Source organism: Anser anser (assembly GCF_964211835.1).
Source record: "Anser anser genome assembly, chromosome: 12".
Classification (NCBI taxonomy): Eukaryota; Metazoa; Chordata; class Aves; order Anseriformes; family Anatidae; genus Anser; species Anser anser.
Window position 1 is genome coordinate 16,492,292 of NC_139733.1, and position 27,983 is coordinate 16,520,274.

General features: G+C 44.1%; 2 long non-coding RNA genes across 2 annotated transcripts; one reads left to right on the forward strand and one right to left on the reverse strand.

Annotated features, from left to right (window-relative positions):
* Positions 1-12,342: 12,342 nt before the first annotated feature.
* LOC310880369 lies at positions 12,343-16,478 on the reverse strand. Its single transcript, XR_014571652.1, has 4 exons — positions 16,347-16,478; positions 15,664-15,829; positions 14,990-15,096; positions 12,343-14,700 (listed from the first exon to the last, which is right to left on the reverse strand). It is a non-coding gene; the product is annotated as an uncharacterized lncRNA (long non-coding RNA).
* On the forward strand, positions 15,116-27,755 carry LOC310880370. Its single transcript, XR_014571653.1, has 3 exons — positions 15,116-15,605; positions 16,334-19,350; positions 27,635-27,755. It is a non-coding gene; the product is annotated as an uncharacterized lncRNA (long non-coding RNA).
* The last annotated feature ends 228 nt before the right edge of the window (positions 27,756-27,983 follow it).

Genomic DNA, 27,983 nt, shown 5'->3' on the forward strand with positions numbered 1-27,983 from the left:
TCCCAAGCACAGAGAGAATAACACAACAAAATACAACAGATACACAGACTCCCCATTTAATTTATACTGTGTGTATATTTAAAGCACCTTCTCTTTAACGACCTTGACTTATGCATTGTGGATGACACACAAATGCCCCAGATCTGTCTGACATTTAGACTGGAGCCACAGACCACAAATAATCACGTAGCCACATGCAAAAATATCTGCAACGTTGAATATACAGCATTTACGCTCACTGATCTTTGGGGCTGCAATCAGTCAGCTGGGGACAATCTGCTCTGCTTGCTGCTATTTGCATCCCTTGCTGTTATTTAGCATCTAGACCAGGAGCTGCGGACGTGCATGAGGCTCGTGTGGCTTCTGGTGGCTGCAAGTGTGTCACCTCCACCAGTGCAGCCCATTCTGCCTGGGGGGGGCTCAGCTGTGCACCCACTGCCTGGGGGATGCTGCACCAAGGGTGGCAGAGGCAGAGGCAAAGGATGCTGAGATCTAGTAGGCAGCTCTGGGAATGAATGTGTTCAGCACTTGTATTCGTTCTCACCCAAACTCTTAGCCGGATGCCCATACTTCTGTTTAGGAGCTAAAATGTAGACATCATTTTTAAAAATGTCCTTCTAGCTCCTTGCACGGAAAGGTCACCGGGCTGCTTGGTGTGTCACCAGCTCTGAGGATGCCGCAGCTGCTGGATGAGGCAGCAGCTTCACTTGCAGACTTGGACGGAGAGCGTTTGTACTGCTGGGCTTAATTTCTCATTGTCCTTGTATTTATGGACAGTGTATTTTTTCCCTTCATCTGAACTGGGACTTTTATCTTCAGGGTTTTCCAGGAAATGCAATATATTCATGAGCTGTTGTGTCTCAAAAATAAAGTAGAAAGGATAAAGTTCAGAGAAATATTGGTAATGCAATAATTCATACACATATATATATGTAGTTTTTTCTCTTAACACTTGCTGTTGGTATCTATAATAAAGCTGTTGGTTCTTTTTTCCTTTCAATATACCATGCATTTGAGATAATGTGATTATACAGAATTAAAATAAATATAATTCGAGCTCTGAAGCGTATTTAGCATTGCAGAGGTGAATCTCATTTGGGTATTGTTATGCATTTCATTTCATCCGAAGCTTTGCTGCCCAAGGCCAGAAACATTTAAATAGGTCAGGGATAACTGCCCTTATCGCACTGCATTTAGACGCTCCTTTTATAAGAGAGCACTTGTTTCACTTTGATCACCAACTTGTCCCGATGTGCATTTCAATATTTGATTTATCCCCTAGAATTAACCCGTAATCCCCCCTTTTAAAAAAATACTGCATGTGAGGGGTGAGGAGATCCAGAGGCAGCAGAATGACTTAGCAATCCTTGCTGGTCCCAAACTTGATTTCTCTGTCCTGACTTTTTCATAACGAGGAGGTTTTAGTGGAAGGGGAGTAAGGGATTGCTCCTAGTGCCAAGCTGCAGGAAAGCATAGCTTCTTACTACCTCAGGATGCAAAGCTCCAAAGGTGTTGCTTAAAACTGAATGTGTTTACTGAAAACCAAATAATAATAATAATGGTAATAATAACAACAGTAATAGTAATAATTGTGAGCTCCCCATCACCAAATCCTGCCCAGCACCTCAGCAGCCTGGCAGAGCCCTGCACCCCCCAGAACACGACAGGAATCCCTTCCACATTCCCTGTTTTGCTGGGGCAGATTTGTCCTTGTCCTTGCTTGTGCAGTACTCGTGTCACTGCATTCGGGTGTGCATGGCAGCAATTAGATCCTCTGGTGCTCATCCAGCACCGGTTCAAGTCAACCAAAAGACTTTCCCCGCCAGCACTGGGAGCTGACTTGGCCCAGAATGGCTCTAATGTGCTTCCAACATGCAGATATAAGACTTAATTTTAGGAGATATATGCCTGTAGTTACTTACACAGATGCTCATTTCTGTAAGCGTTACAAACTTTTCTTACTACTTTCCAAGACAAGGCACCTTTGGATTTATGTTATTAACCAGAGGTAGAAGAAACTCAAGATGATTCAGGGTTAGGCTGGAAATGCAAGGAATTCCCCAAAGATCTGGAGGAGCTGTGGGTCCCTGGGGCAGCACCTGGGAGGTTAGGTGCTGCCCGTAAATGTTAACCTGCCCCTTGTCCAAAATAGCCACTTCCAGACAAAAACAGGAGGGTGAGATTTCTGGGAAAACGGATGGGGAGTTACCAAAGGAACATCGCAGAAATCAACATTGAAATGAAATGTTTCTTGGAAAAGGTTTGAAATTCAGTACTGGAGAAATGGAATCAGATCAAAATCGACCACTGGAGCAGCCCCATCTCTGCTCATCTCCTGCCCTGCTCCGTGGCTGGCAAAGCGCAGTTGCTTGTAAAAGTAAGGCTCCTGCAGGTTGGTGATGCCAGCAGCTGGACTTGGTCCAGCAGCATGCACTGAAGAAGGATGTTTGCATCCCTTCAGTTGTGATGAATTGGCTAGCAAAAGATAGCACCAGAAGCGAGATCAAAACATTGTGGATATATTCAAAATTAACACTATGAGTTACTGCCTATTTGTCTCATTTAGCCATTCGTGTCTGTGGACTTTCAGCTCCCTGGGGTCCTGTTACCCACGTTTTTGCAAGCTTGGGAGGTTTATGACCTGACACCACATGAGGTCTCTCTGACAGCCATGGGCCCCTGCCAGGAACACACAGGCATGTCTGATCTGCATTGTTTGTCTCATCCAGCATCTGTGGACACATGAATTTTTAACCCATTTTAAATTGAGTTACAAGACCACGGCTGTTTTACAGCAAATAACCCCGAAGTGAGTGGCTGCTGTGTATGATGTGTGATGCACTCCACTAGCTCCTGCAACTGTGCTGGGGAAAGCTGGTGCGCAGCTGACCTTTTCTGCAATAATTTGGGGAATGACTCAGCTGACATAATATTCCCAGGGACAAAACGCCCAGTGCAGCTTCAGCAGGAAGAGACAGACACATTGGGAAGTTGGAGGTCTGATGGCCATCACACACTGACTGCTTCATTTGTGGGTGATGATTCACTGATGGGCAGTGGCTGGGGCCATAGAAGCAGAGGATGAAATCTTTCCTCCTTTCCTAGGCTGTAGGCAAGGCCTGAACTCTTTTCTACTTCTCCATGTGAATGCTGCCCTTCCTAAAATTTTCATTTCATTATCTGACTTGGCAAAAACCAGGTGCGTGCCTTTCTTCTAAGTGATCGTTTCAGTTCTGGTAGTTTACCACAAATTTGAACGATCCATTCTGTTTAACAGTGCTCTTGATACTCACCTCTGCTTCCTGGTGGAGGCAGCCAAAGCCATTATGCACAGTAAGTATTCCCTTTTGCAGCTGGATTTAAAGGAACTTGCAACACAAGATGCAAACATTGCTTTTACAAGTAAATCTGAGCTTTCACAGCATCCCTGTAAATGCATGTGGAATTGTCCAGAAATTGTCTGTAAGGGTCTTTTCCTAGGTGACAGCAACTCCTTTTGTCCCAAGACCCCAAAGCATATGATAAGCCAGAGCTTGTACCAGCTGCACACAGCCTCTGAGAGTTACCCACTCCCCCCTTTCTGATTAATTAGAAATTAAAAATAATTTGCTTACGCTCTACCATTCCTTGTCTGTCATACTGTCATGCACTTGCAAAGTTAGAATGAAATAGTACTTTTCACTAAAGCTAAACAATTTATTGGCTATCTAGTTAATAATCCTCTAAAATCCTGGGCTTCTCTGAAGCCAGTTGACAGGTTTGAGTAGTGCAACGTACATCTCAGCAGTTTGATTTCCCCACAAAGGTTTACCTTGCTCATGGGATCCTACTGGCCTCTTGTTCTGAGGCTTAAAATAGAGCTGTCAATACCAGTTTTCTTGGAAGAATGTGGTGCTGCAAAGCCGTTATTCAGTATAAAAGGAGTAGAGACTCCAAAGAAAACTTTTTGTTTAATACAGAAAAAAATTACTAGTGAATCAACAACAGTACATCTCTCCTTCTTGGTCTAGGCTCCTGCTATGAGATATCCTGAGGGAATCAAAGGTTTTCCAAAGTCAAAAAAAAGAAAGTAAATGTTATTCTTCTTGCTCATTTCCCCCCTCCTTGACCTCACCAGGCAAAGATGATTTGATATGAAATTTGTTTGGTGGATAAGACAAATACCCTACTCAAATATCCCTGAAATCAGTGTTGTTAAAGCATATGAATACCTTTAGATATTTTGCCATCAAACAAGACTCAGGTTCGGGCCAGGCTACTAGTTTATTTCTGAGGCTTGTCAAGATGTAAGTAGGCAAAACGGAGTTGAAAAAAAAAAACATTCCTTTTCTCCTTTCCCCTACTCTCCCGTGTCCTCTTTTGGGTGAACTGCCTAGCTTCATTGAGCGTTAGGGGTGCATTTCATTCCCCTATGGAAATCCTATATAAGCAATTTGGAAAACTGAAATATAAGCCTTTAGAAGACTTATTTAGTAACAATATTCATGGGAAACAGACATGTATAACATTTATGATGTCACTAGGAATTTGTCGAGATAAGTGATTAGCATAAGTGATTAGCAAATGATTAGTCACGTCCATATTAAATTTTTTTCAGTGCTTACCAAATACAAAGGAAGTAGGACCTACCATTAAGATGCTTATGCACAAGTTAAAAGGGAATTAAAGGCTTTTATAAATATTGCTCTTAACACATTTAATATCACTAAGACCTTAAAGACCAGCCCATTTCTCTGTCAAAAAAAAAGAAACAATTTGTTGGCTATGTCTTTTGAGATTTTAGGTATGGCCTGGAAGGGTTTCTCATGAGCGACAGAAAAAGAGCTAAAACCCCACCATTTCTTCCCAGTTGCCAGAATCCATACAGGGCTTTTAGGACATCTTCCGTTTGTCTGCCCTCTGGTACCAGAGGTAACACCAGTAAATAATGATCACTTCCCCAGCACAGATGAGGAGGCCAAAAGAGCGAGCTGATGTGCTTGAATTCAAGGAGGAAAGGAAGAAAATGACACTTTTCTCTGGCCAAATTCCCCTCCCCTTCAGCCTCCAGCACTTTCCCCTCTTGTATCACATTAGTAGCATGTCAGATTTTGCCAGATAAGAGGCATTTTAAGCTGATATTCATGTCTCTACCTTTCCACTCCTCGAGGCATATTGCTTAATTGACACAAGCGGTCACACAGCCAGCAAACCCAGCCGTGTCTGTTCTCCTGCATGTCTGTGCCTCCCTGAAGCTCTCCCACGTGCTGTCCCTGCTCTGCCACAGCTTGGTGGTCAGGAAAAGCCTTTCCTGAGTGTAGGCATAATTCCTCCAATTGCCTCCAGGAATTACCAGGGGATTGAAGGAGATGATCTAGAAGAAGATGAGCACGCACACAGTGCATGTGCCTCCAGCACACAGCGCTCACACCCACAACATCACCACTCATGAACATCTAAGTTAAGGAGGTTTTAAATAACCCTTCTGTACAAATAGTATTATTGACTGAAATAGGTTCAGAAGGCTTTTTTGCTGCCTTGGAAAGCCCAGCCACATGGGTGTTTCAGACAGATAATTACAAATCAGATTTCTTGGGACAAGATATTAAATTCAGCCACAGCTGCCCCACCGGCATCTCATGACTTTGTTTAAATTTTTATGAGCTGTTCAACGGTTATTAAACTCAGCGTACTTGCTATTCAGTGCAAAATTGTCATAATATGCCACAAGGAGAGAGCGCATAAGAACAGACTCCTGAGAGGTGGGGGAGTTCAGACTACCCTAACCCCGAGCCCAACCCTGGCTATCTGGGGTTCTTCAACCTAACTGACTTTAAGTGCGTTAATTCCTCATGTAACAAGCTTTCTGTTGTGCATTGCAGTTCTGTCCAATATGTTGTCAGCCACTTTACATCGTCTCCTTTTTTTAGAGTCCATTTCTTCTCATCTTTCCTTTTCATTGAATCTGAGACATTTCTGCTACTGATGTTTCTGTCTGGGCATGGGACTGTGTTGCCTTTACTCACTTTTAAGGTAATATTTTCAGGCCAGTTTGGAAATAGACTTTCTACATTTCACATCCCAAATTTATTTTAATTGTTTGTGAGTTTCTGTATAGATTTCCTCTGTAACAAGTCAGCTCTGCCATTAATTTTGTGCCTGAATGTTGGCTTTATTCCAGTGTCTTGCTTAGCTTAGCTCTTCTGCCCCAACAGTATCTTCAAAGTCTTCCTCATCACTGCCTTCCTCAGTTGTTATGTGGTCATTAGGAAATCACCAGCTGCGATTTTTCTTTGAGGATTTGTATTTGATTTTCAGAAGGTTGGGATGAGGTGACAGGAATTGGGATGTCACCAAAATGTCTCCTCACGCCTTTGATCCAGAGGTGGGACAATATCACTTTGCATGCTACAAACTGCTGACTTTAAATAAAAAGATGTTTTGTAAGCTTTAACAAATTTATGAAAGCAAACGTCCTTTGGCAAGGAGGAGGTAAATAACTTTCTACATAAGCAGTTAAATGTCCCGTTTTAAAATCTTACATCCAAATGTCTTCAGTAAGAGCCTGCTTGAGCCAACAAGTGGTTTTGAAATCCCAGTCTCAATATTGCTCTGGACATAGGTAATGAACCTATTTCCTAATATTGCTTTTTCAGTGTTGTAAATACTTGAGATAGACACCAGAGAAAAGGAAATCAATCCAACATGCACAGATGAGAAGATGAAACCTTCTCACTGCAACTAGTAAAAGGTTGGAGACGAGTTTGGTCTTGCTGGTGAGTCCCACGAAGTTCTGTACTTTATTTATAGCAGAGAAACTTTCCATGAACCCAAATAAATTGGTAGCGATAGACACAGCATGGGGAGCCTATTCAAATATTCTCTTCCATGTATCCTTTGCTGACATCCATCATCATTTAGCAGAGAGAAGATTAAAATTCCCATTAGACCTCTTTGTTTAATTGCTCTTATTGCTTCTGTCACTCGACGCGAGCTGGAGCGGTGTGTGCGCTGATCCGAGCCGTGCGGGATCCATCCCGCTGTGCTCCTCCTCTCCCACCCCAGCCCCTGGCACAGCCTGCCCGTGCCCTGGGACAGCTCGCCGAGGGCTTAGGGTGGCCGTGGGATGATGGATAGTCACGGTGCAGTCTGCAGGGTGGTAAAGGGAGCAAAAGCCCTAGGTACGGTGAGGGGCTGTTGGTGGTCCTGGTTGGCATGGCACGATGGAGCAAAAATGGGAATATTTATGGGGAGGGAGTACGAAACGCAGAGCTGTTCCTTGGTGATCAGCCAGTTTAATGCAGAGGATCAGCCAGCATTTTTTTATAGGGTCAAGAGCCTGTTTGTGAGACTACTGATGCAGAGACAAAGCTCACCATTTGTCTGCCATTAAAATTCAATTTGTAATCTGTCATTAAAGTACTCTTCCGCTCCCGAAACAACTGCTCCCAGGAGCTATGTGAAGGCACCCATTCCATACATTAATTTGCGTGCCATGGTGGATGTCTGCAAGGCCTGTGGGCAAGGCTGTGTGCCAGGGACAGCAAAGAAGCGGCGGTGTCTGAGCCACGGGGGCACAACGGCTTTTCTGAGGTTGGGCAGGGAGCAGAGCATCCGTCCCTGTGCCACCAGAGGGATGCTGCTCTGGTGCTGGTCCCCACGTGAGCCAATCTCAGCCACATCTCATTTTCTTCGTTTTCTGGATGGCGACTTCCAGGCAAAACACACATGAAAAATAACAGGTAGCTTGGAGGCTGGGCAGTCCCACGTATACCTGATCTATGTCTGAAGCTCTTTTAGGCGTGCTGAGCTGCATGCTAAAAGCTTCTTTTGAAAGTCACCGTAGGCACCATGAATGCTGGCAGAGTATTTTTCCATCAGGGTGGAGGGCCCTGTTATATATTTATTTGCTTCAAATAAAAGTAATACTGGACTTGACAGGCAGTCGGTGTGGTTTGTGCTACCACATGTCTCTTCTGCCTTGTGTTTGCTGGAGGCAACGATCAGATTGGTGACGACCCAAACCCTCTTTTGTTGGCAGGAATATTCAGGAGCTCTTTCTGGTGGAGCCACCAAACCCACCCCGAAGGACACATCTCTGGGTGAAGATGTCTCCACCATAGCTGAAGATGCCCTCCTGCCATAGCTGGGAGGGAAGGCACTGCCATTTCCCCCTCTGGACGATCAGAGGTGATCCTTTCTCCTGCTAAGCACCAGCTGAGGTTTCCAGGGAAGCTACAATGAATATGTGGCTTTGATTTTCTTTGGCCTTGTTCTACCTAATCAGCTAACCCAACCTGCTGAAGAAATGAAGGTGGGCCTGGCAGGCAGGAGAAGGGGCACTGGCTGATATTTTTTAGTATAATTTTGGATTTGCAGTATGCTGGATCCGTATAGTGATCTCTGAGAGCGGGTAACCTCCTTCCTCTAGGAGGGAAAAGGAACAGAAAAACAATGTGAGGCTGAATTTCTACCCAGATTTCTAGAACAGCTTAGGTAAGCATTTCTGGGGAGCGACAACGACCTAAGTGACACGGGTAGCTGCATGTGGGACAGACTGACGAGGGACAGTTGTCACACGAGGACGCAGGCGGCACTGCTACTGTCTGCAGTGTCTTCTGTGTGCAAATGCATCGTCACTCGCAGCGTAACCTACCCAGCCGTATGAGGAGACGACATATGCCAGCCTACATATTGCAGGGCTTTTGAGGCTTTCCAGCCCCGCTGTTTGTCAGATTAGAGCTGCTCCCTCTTAACCCCTTCCCTGCTGGTCTCCTACAAGCTCAGCATCAGGATCTCCTGGCAGGCTGAGGTCCAGACCAGAGCACCGTGGGGGACTCGTCCAACCAAAGAAGTGCCTTCTCACACCAAATTGCTGGCATTTCCTAGGTGTTACACACTTTCTGGGGAACACATTGCCTCTAGTACTCATGAGATGTTCAGGTACTGTTCTTCTAGGTGAAAAAGACAGTTTGGGAGACAGAAATGGTAATTTGCCTATGCTGGAAATAAGAAAAAAACAGTGTTTGACACCTGAGAGTTTGTCCTTGTTTCTTTTGTAAAGAATCCTGTCCTTCTGCGTGCGTCTCCCTGTCTGATTTCTCACTGTCTGAGAAATGGAGCCCCATGCAAAGATACATAACAGACACCAGAAACAGAGCGGGTTTGCAGCAGAATTGATGTCTTCCAAGCCTGGAGCAGATATCGCCAGGACCTGCTGAGTGACTGCTGCATTCACGTGGGAAGGCTTGTGCCTGACAAATGTGTTTGAATTCTCTGAGTACATCAGGGCATTGCTAGATAAGTATGTAATAGAGGACATCATCTATCATGATTTCAGGGAAGCGTTTGACAGTATGCCACGAAGGGAATATGATTTACAAAGTAAGACAAAAGTGGTATAAGGAAACTATTGATATCACTTACAAATCAGATTGGCAGTTCGAGGGAGAGGACAGGGATGGGACACATCGTAGCAGCAGAAGGCTGGGCAAAGGCTGGATTTCTCTGAATAATCCTCAAAGTAACCCTAATCTAATCACCCTGAGTACTTGGGACAGGGAGGAAAGAGAAAGCAAATGCACAGAAGCCAAGCGTGCTGGCCTGAAATGAAATTGTGTTCCAACGTTCAACAAGGCAAGAGAACATTAGGCAAAAGCAGCTGGGAACCATACCCCGCACGCCACCAGTAAAAACTAATTTGGAGGGCGACTCAGCACGGCAGACTGCCCCAGGACTCTTCAGTCACTGCATCCGAGGCAGGATGCTCTGACCCTGCTGGGAGCAGGCTGACCAGCAGCTCTGAGCAGGGAGGGTACATCCTGACGGCAAAATAATCTGCCGCTGCGTTACTCAGAGGTACATACAAAAAACCTTGTTACAAGTGGGCTTTGCCAAAATATCTGACTGTCAGCATCACGTCCGTGCTGGTCCAGGTTTTTTGTCAGGATCACCGGGAAGAAGGAGGCAGAGAACTGCCCATTTCCTAGGACACTCTATCAGGGCAGGATGCTCTTTGGAGTGGGACCAGCTCCTTCTGGGGGGGTGTGCAGCAGTTTTGCAAGTGGTCCTCATGGTCCTCGTGGCTACTGAGCTGCTACGAAGTAATGCCTTCCCTGATGGGCTTGGGAAGGTCCCTTCTGGCTCTTTTGTAGCTGGCTGGTTGGGAGCGATGCTCCTCACCTCTGCACAGGCTGCTCTTGCTGCTTGGGCAGACAGCAAATGTCAGCCCGTACCAGCAGCATGCAGCCCAAAATGGCAGAGGGAAAGAAGCAAAAAAAATAAATAAAAAAAAAATCTCATTTTCACTCCTGCAAGGCTGGGGGTGCAAAGCCTACAATTTGTGCTTGTTTTCTGTTTTTTTCCACTGCCTGATTATTGCCAAGTATTTCATATAGACACAGCAATTTAGTTAGATTGATGGCCCTTGTCTCCCTAGTGACAAATGCAATGCCTGCCAGACGCTTGGCTCAAAACTGTCTTTACAATCATTCTGCTTTTTTAAAAGTTTAAATGCCCACTAGAGAAAAACTTAGTTTGTCATTTAGATTGGCCTTGGCTAAATTAGTTCATTCCTGATCAACCATAAGGCTCAAAACGAATACAGTACTCCTAGAAGCAAGGGGGCTCCTCATAAAAAGCAGCGACAGGGTGGATTTAAACTTCCATCAGGGAGAGCCATTAGAGAAGAATATGGGGCAGGAAGATAATATTGAGATGCAGATATATACCCCACAGGTGTATCGCGGGATCACAGGCTGGATCACAAGGACAGGAGAGACAGAGGCTGGTGTCGGTGCACCAGGGAGGGATGAAACCTTGGTCCCACTGCAGTCACTGAGAGCGGTGTCACAGTGTCACAGTGTCTCACCGGGGTGCTGCATTAGTGTCACAGCCTTGTGGAGCTGCACAGTTTGCGGAAGAACCATCTCCTTGGTTTAGGGTATGGCTCATCTGAAGTGATGAGCTGGTTTTAGTCAAGCCCTTGGGGAGTGAGAACAATGTCTCTGCCTTAAATAAAAACAACCCTAGAAAGCTCCCTGGGTGGGGCTGAAAATATTTATTACTTGGAAAAGCATCCCAGCCCATCAACTTTCAATTCCCTTTACTTTCGTGCAACTTTAAAAAAAACAAACCAACAGCCATGCACATTCAGAAATACACTTCGGGAATTAATTTCTTCTCAGCTGACGCTTTAAATGTCAGCCCTGAGCCTGGAGTAAATTTTCACAGGCAAGTTATAAAACTCTGAAAACAGGATTTAATAATGGTAATGCTGACAAAGCCCAAACCACAGCAAACTTAGTAGGTGCCTCTGTGTGTACCTTCCAGCCAGATGGGCTGAAAAACAGGTAGGGTGGGAGCTAATTTATTATTAGCTTGGTGCACTTCTGAAAGTGCTATAATTTGGAGATCTTCCTTTTCAGATTGGTAAAAGCCTGGATCTAGAGGCAGATTAATATTTCTAATTTCTCCACCTGCGTTATTTTATTTGACTCTGTATGGTGAACTAGCATTGTCATTGTTGATGGGTCCTGCAAGCCTATTTCTTTATGCAAGGCATGCAGAACGTGTTCCATTGTGTCCATCAAAATAACTTCGTTAGAGACACAGAGGCTGAGCCTGCTGTGCCTGTTAGTGGAGCTGAAATGAAAAATATCTGGCAGGAATGGAGTCTGGAGCAAACAAGAATTTACTTAGACTGAGGAAGAAAGTACGTTCTGATTTAGCGCTCAGCTCGGGTGCATGTTTTATGCATGTGCATATAGAAAGGGAAAATTCATTGATTTGCTTCAGAGGTAGTTTATGTCTTGATGGAACAAAGCGTGTAAGTGCCTGCTTAAGTCTGTTCCTGTTCAATAAAGTGTTTAAGCAGCTGCCTGTGTCCTACTGATATTAATGTAAGATTTAAGTGTCTGCTTAGAGTGAAATGTTCTCAGATGCTTTGCTGTACTGGGGCTGATGCATGCTGCTGTATTCTGGACATGGGAGGCATCGCAGGCTGAGGATGCAGAGACGAAGGACAGAGTGGTAGGTACTGCGTCACCACTGATGGCTTCCTCAGGTGTTCTCCAGATGCAGCTCTGGAGACATTTTATTGTTATCAGCGCACTTACACAGGGATTTATTTTTAAACGTGTCACAAGTTCTCCCTCATGCGAGTAGTTCATCCTCATGTGGGCAGCAGAAATGTGCAGGATCAGGACTGGTACAGGATCTCGGCCCATCGCAGGGATGTGCATGAGAAAGCTGGCACCAACCCCCCAGATCCAAGAAATTTGTGTGAAATGATCACACACACCCTCCCCCCCCCAAAAAAAAAAAAATTACACAAAAAAAAAACAAAACAACCAAACAAACAGCAATTTGGAGTTCTAATTCTGAGGATGAAAGTCATGTAATAATTTTCCTTGCAATGTCTATTAATGGAAACTTCATCGACTTCTTTTCCAATGTTGAGTTCACTTTTGCATCACTTAGATGGGGCATTCGGGGTTCAGTCCTGCTTGGGGCACCTCACAGCGCATACCGTCCCCTCTGTTTCTTGGTGGCTCCAGGAAATACCCCCAGGAACCGGCAGCTCAGCAGAAGCTGCAGCTCTCAGGATTGGATCCACACAATGATCTATGCAATACAAAACCTGGAATCGATGACCAAACCTAGCTGCTTTTCCAGGCTTTGTAACAGCTTTGGGAAGGTTCTTATTTTTGTTTTCTCCCATGCAATCAGCTCAGAGATTAAAATTCACTGTTGCTGCTATTTCCAGAGAGGAGCTGGGAGCTGAGCTGAGGTTTCCTTTCTTCAAGAGGTTTTTAGTGTTGATAGTGCAGAAGAGTCATCTGTGACAATTATTTTGTTCTGTCAGTGTAGCTTCCTACATGGGATTTATTTTTACAGACAGGATCCTTCAGATATGTTTTTTTTTTCAATTCCATTTTCAGTTAGCAAAGTAGCTTCTGTGGGTTGTCCTTGCACAGACATTTTTATACACCCTAGATAGATGAGTTGCTTTGCTGATTCTGGATATGAATTGCCACCTTCTGTACATTTCAATGGGATTATTTTAAATCCATATTAGTGTTGTGGATTTCAATAGGAACTTTGCCTTGGACATTGCCAATGTCAGTCTATACAGAGGTTTGAGTCTCACTCAGCAATGAGATTTTTTTCTGAGACATGAGATCCATGGATTAACTGACCACAAAATTCCTTTATCAGATAAAACATCCTTGGTGCTTCTCTTCTTTCTGGTCTTTTTCCTTCTTCACTTTTTTTTTTTTCTTGCTCATTTTCAATATCTCATCTTACGTTAAAATTGTAGATAAGTTGCAGCAAAGATCATGTTTTATTAGCAATATTACAAGTCAAATTGATTAGAATTTATGTAAAAATGTAAATCGTTACATTTCAGGGAAAGGGCTATCCGTGTAACAGCAACTTTAAACATTCAGCTGTCCACAGATAGGCTCATTAGTCTTCCCCTGTGCTTCCCTAGAGTCAAATTAAATGCCGATCACTACTCAGCCCTTACATCACACAACAAAGCTTTCCACAGGGCATGGGATTACACAGCCACGGTGCCATTTATAATACCAGCCCTCTGGTGTGGATATTGCCATGTCTGCCATTATATTTCAGATACCAAGCAGACAAAAACATGTATTTCCATAGAAACTGTGATGTGCTGCAGAGTACTGCCCTTCAGCATGCAAATATCTCTTGTAGTAGACTCAAGTGAGGCTGTTACTATATTCTAAAGAAGAATTGGGTGCCATATGCTGGTATGTATGCCAATCAGTCACATATATCCCAGTGTCTGTATTGCAGCTCTCATTTCTACCTTTGCATGGTGCATGACTTCTGTACTATGAGGAGGACTTGATGAGCACTGGTCTAACTCTGGTCCCATGGGAACCGTGAGGAACCTGGGCTGTTTAAAAGTGAAGATGTAAAAAGGGATGTCAGTGCAGAACCACTACAAGCCACAGGATTAAACACCTCATGTAAGAAAAGCGGAGTGCCTAGTAATGTCTGCTGTAGTTTCTTGTCTCGGTCATTCCCGGGCAGATCTCTAATTTCAAATGATTGCCACGTCTTTTTATTTTCCCTCACAGAGCAAGTCCAACTGCCATGTGCTCTGTCTGAAGCCCTACAGGTTGTACATTCCATGCGTACTTCATCCCAAGGGCAAAGACACTCAGGTTTAACCAAAATTGCTTGTATACAACTGACACTTTTTGTTTGGCTTAGAATTAAAAGGTCTGATTCGCTGTAAACAATTTAATGATTTTCTTTTGTCAATCAAATCAGACTTTAAAAGAAAACAGCTATTCTTTCAAATGAAGCATCCAATAGCAGTTTGAAAGCTTTGAGACAAAATGCTTCACATTTCCAAAAGCTTTGTATTTTAAAAGCTAGACAAAATGCCATATTTTCCCCCATTTTATTCCCTTCCAGTTCTCTTCAGCTGGAAGTTTCACTCTTGGTAATAGTTTTGTCCCTCTGAGATGCCTATTGTGCAGAGATGTTGATAGTTATTTCAATGAGTAAGATCATTATCCAAAAAATAGTAATGTTTGCAGCATGCAAAATGTTAAAATGCTAAGAAAACCCACAAGGAAGCATGGCCATGGTTTCCACTCTCAGGCAACAAATTCTCCATAGGCAGGGACCCCAATCCACTGGTCCTCGATGCTGCAGTGCTGCAGGTGGATGCTCTTCCTTAATGATTAGAAAGGCATTTACAAATATTTTACCCTCAAAACTATTGGGAACATAATGAGAATAGAAATAAATTGCTTGTTGTATGTTTGAGAACTTGCCTTTAAGAATTAAGACAAGAATTATGTTGCTTACTTGCTTCTTTCTAAAAAAACTACATCTGTTTTGAAATGATGTTGTGCTTAAATAACTTTAATTTTTGAGTTTGCTTCAGTTCCAAAACCTCCGATTTGAAGGCAGCATTAATAATTGATGACAATGAATAGGCACAGCATATGAAAATACTCACCAAAATTACACCTTCAGCCACGGTGTTTTAAAGCACCCCTGTTCACACTGCTGCATCACCTTTGGGGGACCAAAGCCAGGGAATCACCCCTTATCCCTTTCCTGTTACTGGAATATTGAAAAAAAAATAATGAAACTCTTACAGGAAGGCTTAGAAAATGAACAGTCGGAGACTGGACTGGGTGCCAGCTCTCCACATGTCATTTTTCATGTCGTTCTGGCTTTTATTAACTGTTATAAAATTGGCCTTTGGTGGTGGTTGGATGCTTCAGCCCTGCAGGTCCAGTGGTAGAGAACTGGCCTTATTCTCAGATGTAAATACTGCTTGCTGCAAGAGGCTCAGTCTAAGAAGAGCTTCACCTCAATGTTGCTCTGCAGCACGTTAAAACTGAGAAAATCAATATGTATTCTAGTAGACAGGAACAAATTGGGTCTTAAAGTGTAAATAGGTCTGTGTGAAATACAATAAAGTAAATTTAACTAGTGAACTGTATTAACTGTGGTGATTATTCTGCATTCAGGGAGGATAATTTATGTAACGTTCGTCAGCGCTGCTGGAGTTTCCACCATAGATCTTGAAGGTCATCGCCTGAGCTGGGACCCGAACCTTTCCAAAGGTAAAGAAAGTGTTTTCAATTAGATTAAGCCTCATTATTATTTTCCGAGTCATCTCACCTCCGTCACAGAGCCGACTTCTGAGAGCAGGGCAGGATGGTGCCGAGGTGTCTGGGAGCACGCGGGGCGTTTGCTGGGTCCCCGGGGCCAGTCCCGGCGCTGGAGCTGCAGCTTCTGCATCACCAGAGCACGGCTCCTGGGCTTCCTCAGCTCACGGCTGCTTCCTCTAAGGCAGACGGAGGAGAAGAAAGGGTCTGGGAAACACAGCTCTCTTCCTCTAGGCTGTGCGTGCAGAAGGCGGCTACGATTTTGTGTGAATAAATAACAAGTGAACTCATTTCCAAAGGAGTGGTGTTTTTTTCTTTTTATTTTTGCCTTAGAAATGTTCTTGTAAAGGAGCCTGGCGTTGGACGAAGTTTTTGAAATCTGAAGTGAACTCGTAGAGGATGGAACAGAGAAACCCATTTCTCTATTATGTCAGAATACTTTTTTTCATAATAGCTTGAAGCTGTTTCACTTGGACTTTGATACAGCAGAATATTAGCTGTAATAACAGGATAAGTACCAGACTATGGGTGTTCTCATGTTATTGAAACAGAAGTTAGTGTTGTATCAGAACTACGTGATCTAGTATGAGTGAAAAGAAACACTCCCATGTTCCCAAACCAAATAAAAAGAAAAAAACATGTTTACAGGAAAATTCTGATACTTTTTTTTTTTTTTCATTTAGAATGAAAACAAACCTCAGGATTTTCTTCAAAGCTGAAAACCTGACCACCATCCCCAGTGACTGCCATAAGCACAGGTTCAGCTGCTGAAGACTTGCTCGGTGAAGTCTTCAAATGCAGAGCACCTTGCCAAGCCCAGCACCTGCCTCCAGTCTGAAGGTGATCTGGGGGCCTTCACCCAGCATTAAATCTGATTAGTGATTTTCATGAATTTATGGCATTCTGTATCACATCTCTCTGAGTGTGTGATTGATGTATAACACAAACAGAAAGTAGGCTGGTAGAGAAAAAACTTATTGCATTAAGGAAGAATTTTTCTGTTAGCAATATGGGTAGCATGGATAAATACTCCATTGGTTTGAAAACAATAAACATTGGGAGGGGCAGAGGGAGGATCTGTGCCTTATAAAATAAGCAAAGAAAACGAGACAGAGTCTGTGACCCCCAAGAGGAAAGGGCAGGTCTGCTCTCCTTGCAAATACTGCTGGGAATGGTCCCTGGGGTTTCCAAAAAGATCCACTCACTGTTGTAAATGCAGTATGGCCTCAGCAGCGTGTTGATCTTCAAAAAAATATTTTAATAAAAATAAATTAATCAGACAATACTTCTGAAGCTATCTCAATAATTTCCTTGTAGTTGAGACCTGAAGCAATATTTGTATTTAAGTAGTACACAATGTATGAGTAATGTTTTCTTGTTGTTTTGGAAAGGTCCTCTAGCACTACTTCTTCACAAAATAAGGACTGCTAAAGGGATTTCCAGTTGATAAATCTGACTGCATTTTAGGCATAACCATTAAACTAATTAAAATCCAGTGTGACCGGTATCTTTCAGTTGAGTTTGATCATAAATATATTCAACTGAACTGTTTCCATTGCCAGCTCTGTAATATCATCCTGGCAAACAGTCCGGCTGAGTTTCAGTAATTTCTCCTTCTCCATATTCTTCTGTACAGCCTTACTGTATTATGGTGTTATTTAGATGTATTTTCTCAGGATAAAAAAAAAAAAATTACTCAGGGCCATATTCTTGCCTGGTGGCGTCGTTCACTTGAATCCACTGGAGTCAATAAAAAATAAAGAAAAATGAAAATGGGAGCTTACAGGTGCATAAGAGATTTTGGGGTGAAATTACCCAAGATTAAGTACTTCCCCTCTGGTAGCTTGAAGGAAGAGTTCAATTTCTATTATCAGTGTGCTCCTTAGTTCCCCCAAACTCTAACAGTGATTAGCTTTATCTTAAAGTAATAAAATTCAGGTAAAAATACTTTTAATAGGTTTGTTTGTAATGGTTTTCCTACAATGGAAACTATATGGGAGCTTGGACTGACCCAGAAAGGTAAAGAATAACACCAGACTTTCAATTCAAAATTATGTGAATATGTCATATGGGTAATGTCATTCTTTTGACTGTTGTATTCCACCACCAGGATTGCCAGGCAAGGCGAAATCGTAGGATCATTAAGGTTGGAAAAACCTTATTTTCCAGATAACTGTTTTCTTGTTAAAATGTTACATCTATTTTTTTTTTCAATCATCTGTTGCATTCCCTCAGTGCCTGAGCGCCCTTGCCAGCAACACAAGATGTGCCATGCTTCAGTGTCTTTGGGCAGCAGGACCGAGGCCCTGGCTTGGTACAAATCTCACGTTATGGCATTTTTTGAGCGATTTGGAATGAAAGAAGAAGGACCCAGGCAGATCCAAGGAGTGAAAGTCAGCGTTATGGGGAGGCTTCTGCGGATAAGTGGAGGATCTTGGCAAAACCGAGATGCTTTAATAACAGATGGCAGGGAGCAGGCTTAGCTTGTTCTTCTTCCATCCTTCTCCTGTGAGAAGATCCCTCCACATGACATCCTGCCCTGTCTGCTTGGATCTGGAAGTACACAGCCTCCCAGTACCCTGGCCAGAGAAGCAACATAGGGCCTGAAGTCCCTACAGCTGATAGTGTCCTGCATCCAGACGGAGCGACTTGAACAGTAGCCATGCCCTGCTACGCCAGAGCTAAATCTGGGTCCTGGGGTTTGAAAAATCCAAGGGTTTTGTCCCAGCAGCGACTGAAGGAGAATTTCTCCATGATTTTTAATCTTCAGGTTTGAAACCTTGAAAGGAAATGTGCCAGCCTTGAGCTGGAAAGGACTTAATAATGCCCCAGCTGGTGAGAAATAGCCCATATATTGCTGTGAAAGGTAATGCAGGCCTTTGTGAACGTCTACGCACGCAGGAAGGTGATTGAAGTGCTGCTCCACAACTGCTAGTTGCTGCAGGCAGTAAGCAGAGGCTGGGCTGTGAGAGCTGTGAAATTCCACTTTCAGAGGACTCTGAGAAAAGCAGGTTTAAAAATAAGCGATCAAGCTGATTTCCTTTGTTAATGACTCAGTGATTCACCCAAGATAAAGCCTTTCAGCTTTGAAGGGTTCCACTCCTGGGAGTAGCTTTCTTTGGAACCAATTGTTTTGAATGAAAATGGGAGCGCAGCTGAAACCAGTACTGATGAGACGGTACCCACTATGCCTAACTTCCTTCCTTCGTCTTCTTTGCCCCTTTTTCTCCTCCTCCTCCTCCTCAACTACAGACCTCCTCAATCACTAACAGCTCCCAGCCAGGGTAAATAGATATTTTGCCCTTGGCTGACCATTTTAAATGCTGACCACCATCACCATGCTGGCTGCTTCAGCTGGGAAATGCAGAGCTCCAGTGGTCCCCCACCCTCGTGTCAAACAAATAAACTGGTGAAACAAAGTGCAGCTGGGGGAGTTTCACGGTGGCTTTTCTCCTGCAGCTAGCGCAGGAGCAAGCCAGCAAGGCTGGAGGGGATGAACGTGTGACATGCCAAATTGCTGCATGCATACTAAGCTGTGGTCAAGGGAAAGTTGGTAAGGAGAGGCAGTGCCTGCCCTGGAGCAGCTGATGCAGCTGGAACAATCAGGCGTTCGCTCAGACACACAACCCGTTCTTCTGGGATGAAGATTTAGCTCCGAAGTCCAGTACAGGAAGAATGTGGGAATAAAGGCTCATTTAAGGTAGGCTTCACTTCTACTTTTCTGTGTTCTCTGTGAAGTGCTCAACCCACACAGCCCTCCGTCAGTAAGATTTTAGAGCTGAAAAAGAGCTTTTGTTGGCTCTTTTTCCAGCTATTAGAGATGCAAGATATCACCTCTCCCTGAAGGTCTCGCCCCTTTCATGTCCTTAGACCACGAGGGTTAAAACACAGGAGACCCAGGTACTTCACCCTTGGTTATTTTAATAACCAGTTAAAGGAGCAAATGGTGGTCTAAAACCCAGAGGATGCTGAAGCCCCTCAGGTGGATCTGCTGTACCAAAATCCAGGGAGCCAGCAGCCTCTAGGGCTGATCCCTTTGACAAGCATCACAGTCTCACTCCGTTTCACGTTCACTTTTAAAACCGTCTCCCAAGTTTCCGCCCACAGGGATCTCACCCTGTGATAATGGAGGAAATGCAGAGTTTTGCAGAGGAACGGTGATGCACTAAATAACCCCTGCCAATAGCAGGCTACTTCACTGCCAGCTCCAGATGGGTTTTTTAATCAAGCAGAGCAATATTGATGGCCTCTTGCTTGAGCTCTTTCACTAATTGCCTTCCAACATGAACTCAGCAAAAGGTATGATAAATCTGAATTCCCACCAAACGTAAGGCTGGGATGAAGATGTATTTTGCCTGCGCATAGGCAGAAGTCAGCAAACAGGGAACCTTTACAGTTAAGTCTTTCTTTTGAAGATGTTTTCACTGACTTCTCTGGATCTTGAAATGCATAATTTAGCATCTTATGTTTTACCTCATTTAAAAGAAGCTGCCAAATCCTTATCTCCTTACCTGCAGCTTTAAGGCAGTCTTTAACACTTACAAAGGAGCTGTATTAAGTATTCAATGTTCTGTGCTCATTTCCATTATGTTTACTAAGCGGTTAGTATTATTAGGTTGCTGCTATTTCTCATACTACAATATGTGCTATGCAAGTTCTCAGATCTTCAGCACTCACCTACCGAAATATCTAATGGGTTTTAGCTTCAGGAATTTGTGTTTAAATTGGTATTTAAGAGGGATTATTAGCATAAATGTGAACATAGCTCTGAACTGGTGAAATATGTTCAAACATTACAGAAGACTTGGAACCTGCCAGCAGACCTTTTCCAACTTACCTGCTGTTTCTAATAGGAAATATTCATTAAACATCGACCTGTTGGTGAAAAGGAGGAGATATTTCAGCTGATGTTTTCACCAGCTGAGTTAATTCTGCTCTGTTCTCTAACTGTACTGAAGATGACGCTGTTTTCAGTTACACGCTTTGTTCTCTGTTCTTGAGGGTTATCACTGATCCACTCTGTCCTTGCAGAATTTCTGGGCTTGGGCTCTGCCGCAAGTTTGGGAGAACAAAGCTAGCATTTTTTTTATACTCGTTAATTCCTGTTCTTTGTTATTTTCACCCAGGGACCTTCTCATGTCCCCTCTCCATTACCTTCAACATTTCAGCCTTCCCAGGAAAGAGTAAAGGAAAGCCCTTTCCTTTCAGCAGTTGTAATCCCTTGCGTGATTTCAAACTAAAACTGAAGAATTGAAGGGTCGGAGGCACCCTTGCTCTGTAGAGAGGGTCAGTATGGGGTTGGGGTTCGGTGACGCTTGCTACCCATGGGGAGATGAAGAAGGATGCATTTGGCAAAGTGCTGGTGCAGGGTGCTGCCTTGTGCCAGCTCCTTCCCTTTTTGAGGAAAAAAGAAAAGCCCATTCTGCAGCCCCTCAAAGAAAAGCTCATTTTGCAGGCTGGGAAACTACCCTGACTGCATTCGAGCTCGAGGAGGGTTGTGTGTTTTTGTCCCAAGGGGGAAGATGCCATCTCTGCCCCATGACCCAGGGGACCAGACACATCAGGGCCTCCAGGGGCTGTGCAGGGACTGTCACCTCCTCACACCTGATCATCACCCTTCTCCCACCAGACTCCATCAGACAAATGACAGGAGGCTGATCTGGTGCTTTGGATGTGTCTGTCACCTCTCAGCAGTCAGTGATTCACTGGCCAACTGTGGCTGTTTGCGTTGCCTCTTGAGAAGTGCTTGAACTAGTCCTGAGCATCCCCCTTCCAAACCTCCCCGTGCTCAGGGCATCTACAGTGCTCTGCCCAGCCGCCCTGGGGCCAGGCTGCCTAACCGTGTTAGGGGACAGTAATTTCCTGTTGAGACAGCCAACAATCTCCCTCATTTCAAATTTTCTGTTTAATTTCATTTTGCGCTTAAATTAATGCAGTTTTCTCTGTGCTCCTCTCAGAGCAGTCTACCTCCCGTAGGGGCTCTCTGGGATTTCTGTCCTGAGCAGGCTGAAGGCACCTCTGCAGCTTTCGGTGTGCTCAGACACCAGGTCCCTGGGCGATGCTGCCAGCAGAGGGGTGTGGAAGTGACGGCACCTCCATACTTTCGATTCCTCACCCGATCTGGAGAGCCGAGGCACCAGGCCCTTGGCTTTCACCATGCAAGGGGCTGATTTTGACACAGACCTTGGGCACACTCGAATCCTGCTGAGGGCAGGCGAAGCACACGCTCCCTCCTGGCACGTCTGGGTTGTGTCCTCCCAGAACAGCAGCTCTGCTCTGCCTTTTGGTTCTGCAAATGCCGGTTTGGGGAGCAGAGGCCTCAGCCCTCCTGCACAGCAGGGATTTGATTTTCTCCCTGCAAGTGTATGTTTCTTGCCCTGAAACCAAGACCGTACCGCTGAGCCCCTTTGGGTGCGTTCCCCAGAGGCTCCCAGGTGCCTCTCAGGGAGGTAGCAGCACAGATGGTTCCCAAACCACCCTGGTTTAAGCTGTCCCACAGGTGAGTGCCTCAAGGCACGTGGATGCACCCTAGCTCTCCTTGATTAAACAAGCAGCTGCCACTTCTTCCCGAGCAGAGAGGAGAACATAGCTTTGTACATCTTGCCTTCAGCCGCTGATGATTTCCTCATCAAGGAGAACCTCGGCGTCAGCCCATCTCTGTAAATATCCTTTGAGATGTTTGGCTACAATAAAAGCAGTTAGATGCAGGCACCAGGTGTTTTCATTAAGCACTATGTGGTGCTATAATTTTCATTATGTAGAAACTGCTTAAATGACTCTGCAAGGATGAGAATGCAGTGCCAAAAGGGCTTTCAAAGAGTGACAATTTATTAATATTACTGAAAGCCTCGGAGGTCAGCCTTCCATTGCACTTGACGTTCCGTGGCACAGCTGCAAATACTGGGTCTCTTGCAGGTATTTTCCATTTCAAGTTAGTGGCAGAGAAAAGTAGGAAAAAAACTTAATGCACAAAGAGTGGAATGGATTTGTGGTACCATACCATTTGCTTCAGCAATCTGAACAGGGAAATAAACTTTCCAGAAGACATTTATAAGCGTTTCTTTGTGTTTTAGGACTAACAGGTTTATGTGGGATGAGTCACGGTGCCATATTCTGTTTTTAAGTACAGTGACGCATCCAGCGTAATTCTTTCTGAAGTTGCAGCTCAGGACCTGCCTCAGGAACCCAATGCCACCTAGTGAGGCAGTCAGTGTGTGGTGTGTGTACAGGCCAAGTTCCCAGACGCCTGGGCAAGGCTCCCTCGCATATATCCCCTCCTGGTCTGCCCACTTATTCAATCTCTTGCTTAACTTAATGAGATGAGGACCAGCTAAATCATCTCCGGACGTTTTCAACTGATTAATCAAAAGGGAAACCCACAGTAAGGAGCTTTCCAACAAAAATAATGATGGTTTTGTAGGTGCTGCAATATTGCATTTGGATATTCAAAGTACAACCTTGATTTTCATTTTAAAACAAATTTCATTGTATAATTTCACATAATTTTTCACCTCAGCCTTCCCTATGCAGAGATATTTTTTTAAATGATTTCTTTTTAGAGAAAACGAATTAACTTAGTTGCTCTGAATTGATTTCTGCTTTCGGTTTGACAAGCCAAAAATGTTTTCATTTGGATGAAAACCTGAAAAACATCATGAGCTGGAGCACAACTACTTGGCTCTCCAAAATGGGAACCACTTTGTCCATCGATTTCCTCCCCAATAATTGCTGGGTGAGTCAGAGTGAGGTCCACCTCCCACAGATGACAACTAGGAGAACAGAAGAATTGATCAAGTATAAAAGGTAGCAAAATCCCAAATGCTTCTGTATTCGCAGCAAGCACCGGCTATTCCCACAATAAACGTGCCCACATCCCTTAGAAGAGTTTAAAGACAAAAACAAAGTTTTTGTTAGTAGGGGGTCATCCCGGAATCTCTGCTGAGCAAATGGAAGAAGATGTGCCTGGCCTTCCCATCACAGTCTGGTCAGGTTGAAGGTCCCACCAGGAGCCCCAGGTACCCGCTGGTGCTGCGGGAAGCTGCAGGATGCTGAGCTGAGCCTCTCGCAGCACAGCGGGGTTTTCTCTCCCACACGCCAGCGATAATGAATCACAAAGCCTATTGTTTCTTACTTAAGATTCACCTCCGGGGAATTCAGATGAATGCGGGCATGGAGGAAAGCCGTCTCATCGCCGTGGGAGTGTGTCAGCACTTCACTGCGGCGGGCAAAGATGAGCTCCCTCAGGTTAAACCTTCGTGGTGGGGATCAGCCCGTGCCCTGAGGCAGGGTATACGGAAAATACACAAACCTTGGATTCCTTTCTTTGCAACAGGGGCATATAAAACCTCTTTGGCGTTAGGAGATGACCTGTTGGTCAAAACCGGAGAGCCCAGTCAACCAGCACCGGGCTCAGGGCAGCCGCTCCGCTCGCTTTTCCCCTTCAGGTATTCCTCCGTGAGGCTCAGCTCCCGCAGCTGTTTCAAATGTGCCAATATGATGTCTGTCCTATGAATCACCGAATTACATATAGAATCTCATTCTGTTTGACATTCAATCCAGTCTCTAGGCCAAAACATATGGCAGCATATCGAATGCCTTAGCATGGTCCAAAAATTGAGCAGCGAAGGGCTTTCTGGCTGCTCAGGGAATGGCTCAGCTCTAATTGCAGTGACAACACAGCAGTTGTTTACCTCTAGATGTTTTTTCACTTCTTTTCAAAAGAGCATGGAGGCTGGTAAGAGGTGGCCAAGGAAGGCTAACGTGCAATGGTCCAAGTATGTCCCATAAGCAAGGGACTTGGTTTAGTCTAGGGCTTAGCAAGAGACGTTGAAAAGAACAAGCAGCCAAAGTACAGCACTATTTTTTTTTCTCCTATTCAGGACTTAGCCATGTTCTGAAATATTTTAGAGCTGGTTGGAGCTTGGAAATACTTTCCTGGGCTTTCAACTTGTTCTTGCCTGCTTCATTATGTCAAATTATCCAGGAGAGCTACAAATGACTGAGATGCAAGGAATGGTCTTGGTACCAGTAGACTGAGCAGATGCTGTTATCCTTCCTGTTGCTGCTCATACATGAGAGGTTCTCCTGGCTAAAGGTTAGACAGCCATTACCTCCATGTTTCTTAATCACCTCATTTTCCCAACAAAATTTAGTATTAGACTTTAAAAAAATCTGTGGAAAACAGGCCTAACAATCTTTTTTTTTTTTTTCCTCATCATCTCCATTTTTAACAGAATTGTCTCAAAATACTGCAATGAACACCTGCCTCTCACAACCACTGTGAAGATTGCCTAAAGTTAGAGCAATGCCTTGAAGACAAATCGTATGTAGGAAGGCTAACTATCATTACTGTGTTGCTAATAAGGTTATTTTAAACTCAAAGTAGGTCACTGAAGGAGTTTCATAAAAAAACCCTGCACAACACAATATTTAAAAACATTATCTGAGAACAAAAGACGAACAGTCTCAAATGAAAGAAACAGACCAGGAATTAAGCAGTGTCTTTTAACAGGCGATGGTGCAGCAGCTGCCACAACCTGGGTGCTGTGAACCCATGGGTGGCACAGGGTGCAGAAGGGTTTGTATGCCCACCGAGGGCATTTTGTCCCCAGCAAGCAGCTCATCCCGAGATGATTGCTGGAGTGATTAGCAAAGAGTTGGGATGAGGTACATTACTGACGTAATGATAATAAATGGAGGCTTTCACTGATCTGCAGGGTGCAGATTGTCCTTCCGTAAAATGAGCCAGATGCTGATGGCATGATTTAAAACTGGGAAAAGTACAGTATTTCTGTTCAGCCAGGGTTTGCAGTAGGACACACCTGCAAGACATGGAAACATTTTCCCCCAGTAGTAACCAATCCACAGCAGGCTGCTCGATTATTTATTTATTTATTTTCATTTTTTTTTTCCACAAAAATGGTTATTGCTACAACTTCCCTCTCCTGGAAAGCACAGAAATGTTCTTACTGAGCCAGAGCAAATGTCCAGCACACCCAGACATGGCTGCAGCAGGAAAACCTCTTCCACTGGAGCAGCTCATCCCATTTGAAGCCTTTCATCTTGGGTAATCCACGACTATTTCCTTATGAAATATCTGAAGTGGAGCAAACGGATGTCACTAACAACTTGCTGAGTTAAATCGAAGTAACAGCAGACAGCTAAGATGTGAGTGCAGGTCCCTCTTTTCTGTGAGTAAGAAAAGTTTGTATGTGGAGTTTGGAAGGCTTCCATCCATGATTCACGTTGGCCTTCTAATGCTCATAATACTTGCCCATGAGTGTACCTACCTGCAAATAAATTAGGCTGAAATATTAGACTGCACCTGAGCCAAGTGATTTCTTTCCTGGCAGTGAGATGCTCCAGTTCCACAGCCCAGCATTTCCTGGCCAGTGCAATAATCACCATATTTTACAAGCTCAGCTGAGGTGGCTTACTGGAACTGTTTGCTATCCACTCTTGTCTTCATTCACTTCAGTTCAGTGTCCCCCAGTTTATGTCAGAAATGGGAGCCCAAAACCTCAGCAATTCCTCCTCTGAGTTCTAATTTACAGCTATTCATGCAAGAGGGAACTCATATTTCTTATTTCTATAAATAATTTTCTTACAATTTTTATTTCTATCTCCACGTATTGTTTGCAAACCAAAATACTGTGACAAGTTGGGAGCTCCTTGTTTTATGATCAGCATTAAGGAAAACAACTCGCAAAAACCTTGTAAAACCAGAAAAGGGTAGACTTCTATTTCATCCATTCCTAACAAATCTGTGCAATGTAAGTTTGTTTTTACACAATATAATTTTTAATGTAATTGTCATTTTAAAATGCAGTAATTAAGAATAAAATCACCACTGATTAGTGTGGTAGCAGCCTGGGTTAGGCACAATGAGGATGAAGTGAACGTTAGGAAATGCCACAACAAATTGGACCTAGATTCCACGAAGCTGCTAACAATACAAACCTTTAGTTATTATCTCATAACTCCAAGTGAGAAAGGGAATTACTGCCATAGTGACAAAGTGCAACACCAGCACATCTGCACGCGGTAATCATCCTCCTTAATTATGGTGGCACGCGGTGAGTATGCATCACACAGATGGGACCTCATTTTGTTGGTTCCAGCCCTCGCCAGCCTTCCCCACGTGCACGGTGGCTGCTGTGCAGGCAGGTGGAAGAGACCACGGTGCCCAAATGTGCCCCGGCTCCTTGTCTGTGCCGTGGGGAGGACCCGGGGACCTTGCAGAGCCACCTCCTACTAGTCTCTCAGCGAGCGGTAGTGCAGGACGCTGCCTAATATATACCTGGAGAATTTCACATTTGCATTTCACACTCCTCCGTACACTCAGATGGACTTATTCCCAATTAGCTTAACTTCTGCTAAAGCTGGCAGAACCGAGACAGGAGGAAATATTATCTTTAATGTCAGGGACTTAAAATATAACCTTTTCAGAGCACGGTCAGACTCCGACCGCATCTGAGGCCTCTAAACGATACTTTAAAGGAGATAAATAATATAATAATAGATAATAATAAATGTCAAGTTTGTCATAACTTGGAAATGCAATTTACCTTCTCAGCTGGAGGGAATATAAGCTTCTATGTTGTTCTTTGCCATTAATGTTCTGCCTGTTAATATGCTAGGTTTCTATAATTATCAACCCTCCGCTCATTATATTGGTGGTTGATTGAATGTTTGGAGATACGCACTTGCACCTCAGCCCACATCTTGGCCCTTGATTTATCAAATCTGAGCAGCCAAGGCTCTGTCTATTTAATAAAGATGGAACGGCTCAAGGGAGCTCTGGGTATTGTTGCTGTTTGCAACAGAAAAGAAATGAATTACTACAGCTTTGATCTGCAAGGTTACCCCTGTCCACAGCACAAACATTAATTACATCTAATGATGGGGTGCTGCAGACAGATTTTAAGAAACTCCTTAATAAAGTTTGGGAGAAAAATGCTTGTAATTGTGTTATCCGTGCACAGGGCTGAGCAGCTCCGGGAAGCGTTGTGTGTGCTCCTTGGCACTGCCACAGGGTCCACAAGGTCCTGACTCAGCTGAAGCCAGCGATGGTGCTGCGGGGGTACAGTGTGTTGGCTGGGGTAGGAAGATGGGCTTTGCAGCACTTCACGTGTCTTATCTTCTGCACTGCCAAGAAATACTGTTGGAGAAAGGACCTCTGTTATCTTGAGTGCTCATGAGATAATCAACAGCACAGATAAAACCAGTGAACAAATTGATCCAAGGCAAAAAGACAGGGGAGATGTCAGCTGTCAATTAGGAAAATACCCCGCTATCTGCAGGCTTGCAGCAGTGCAGCTGCAGCGCTTTCAA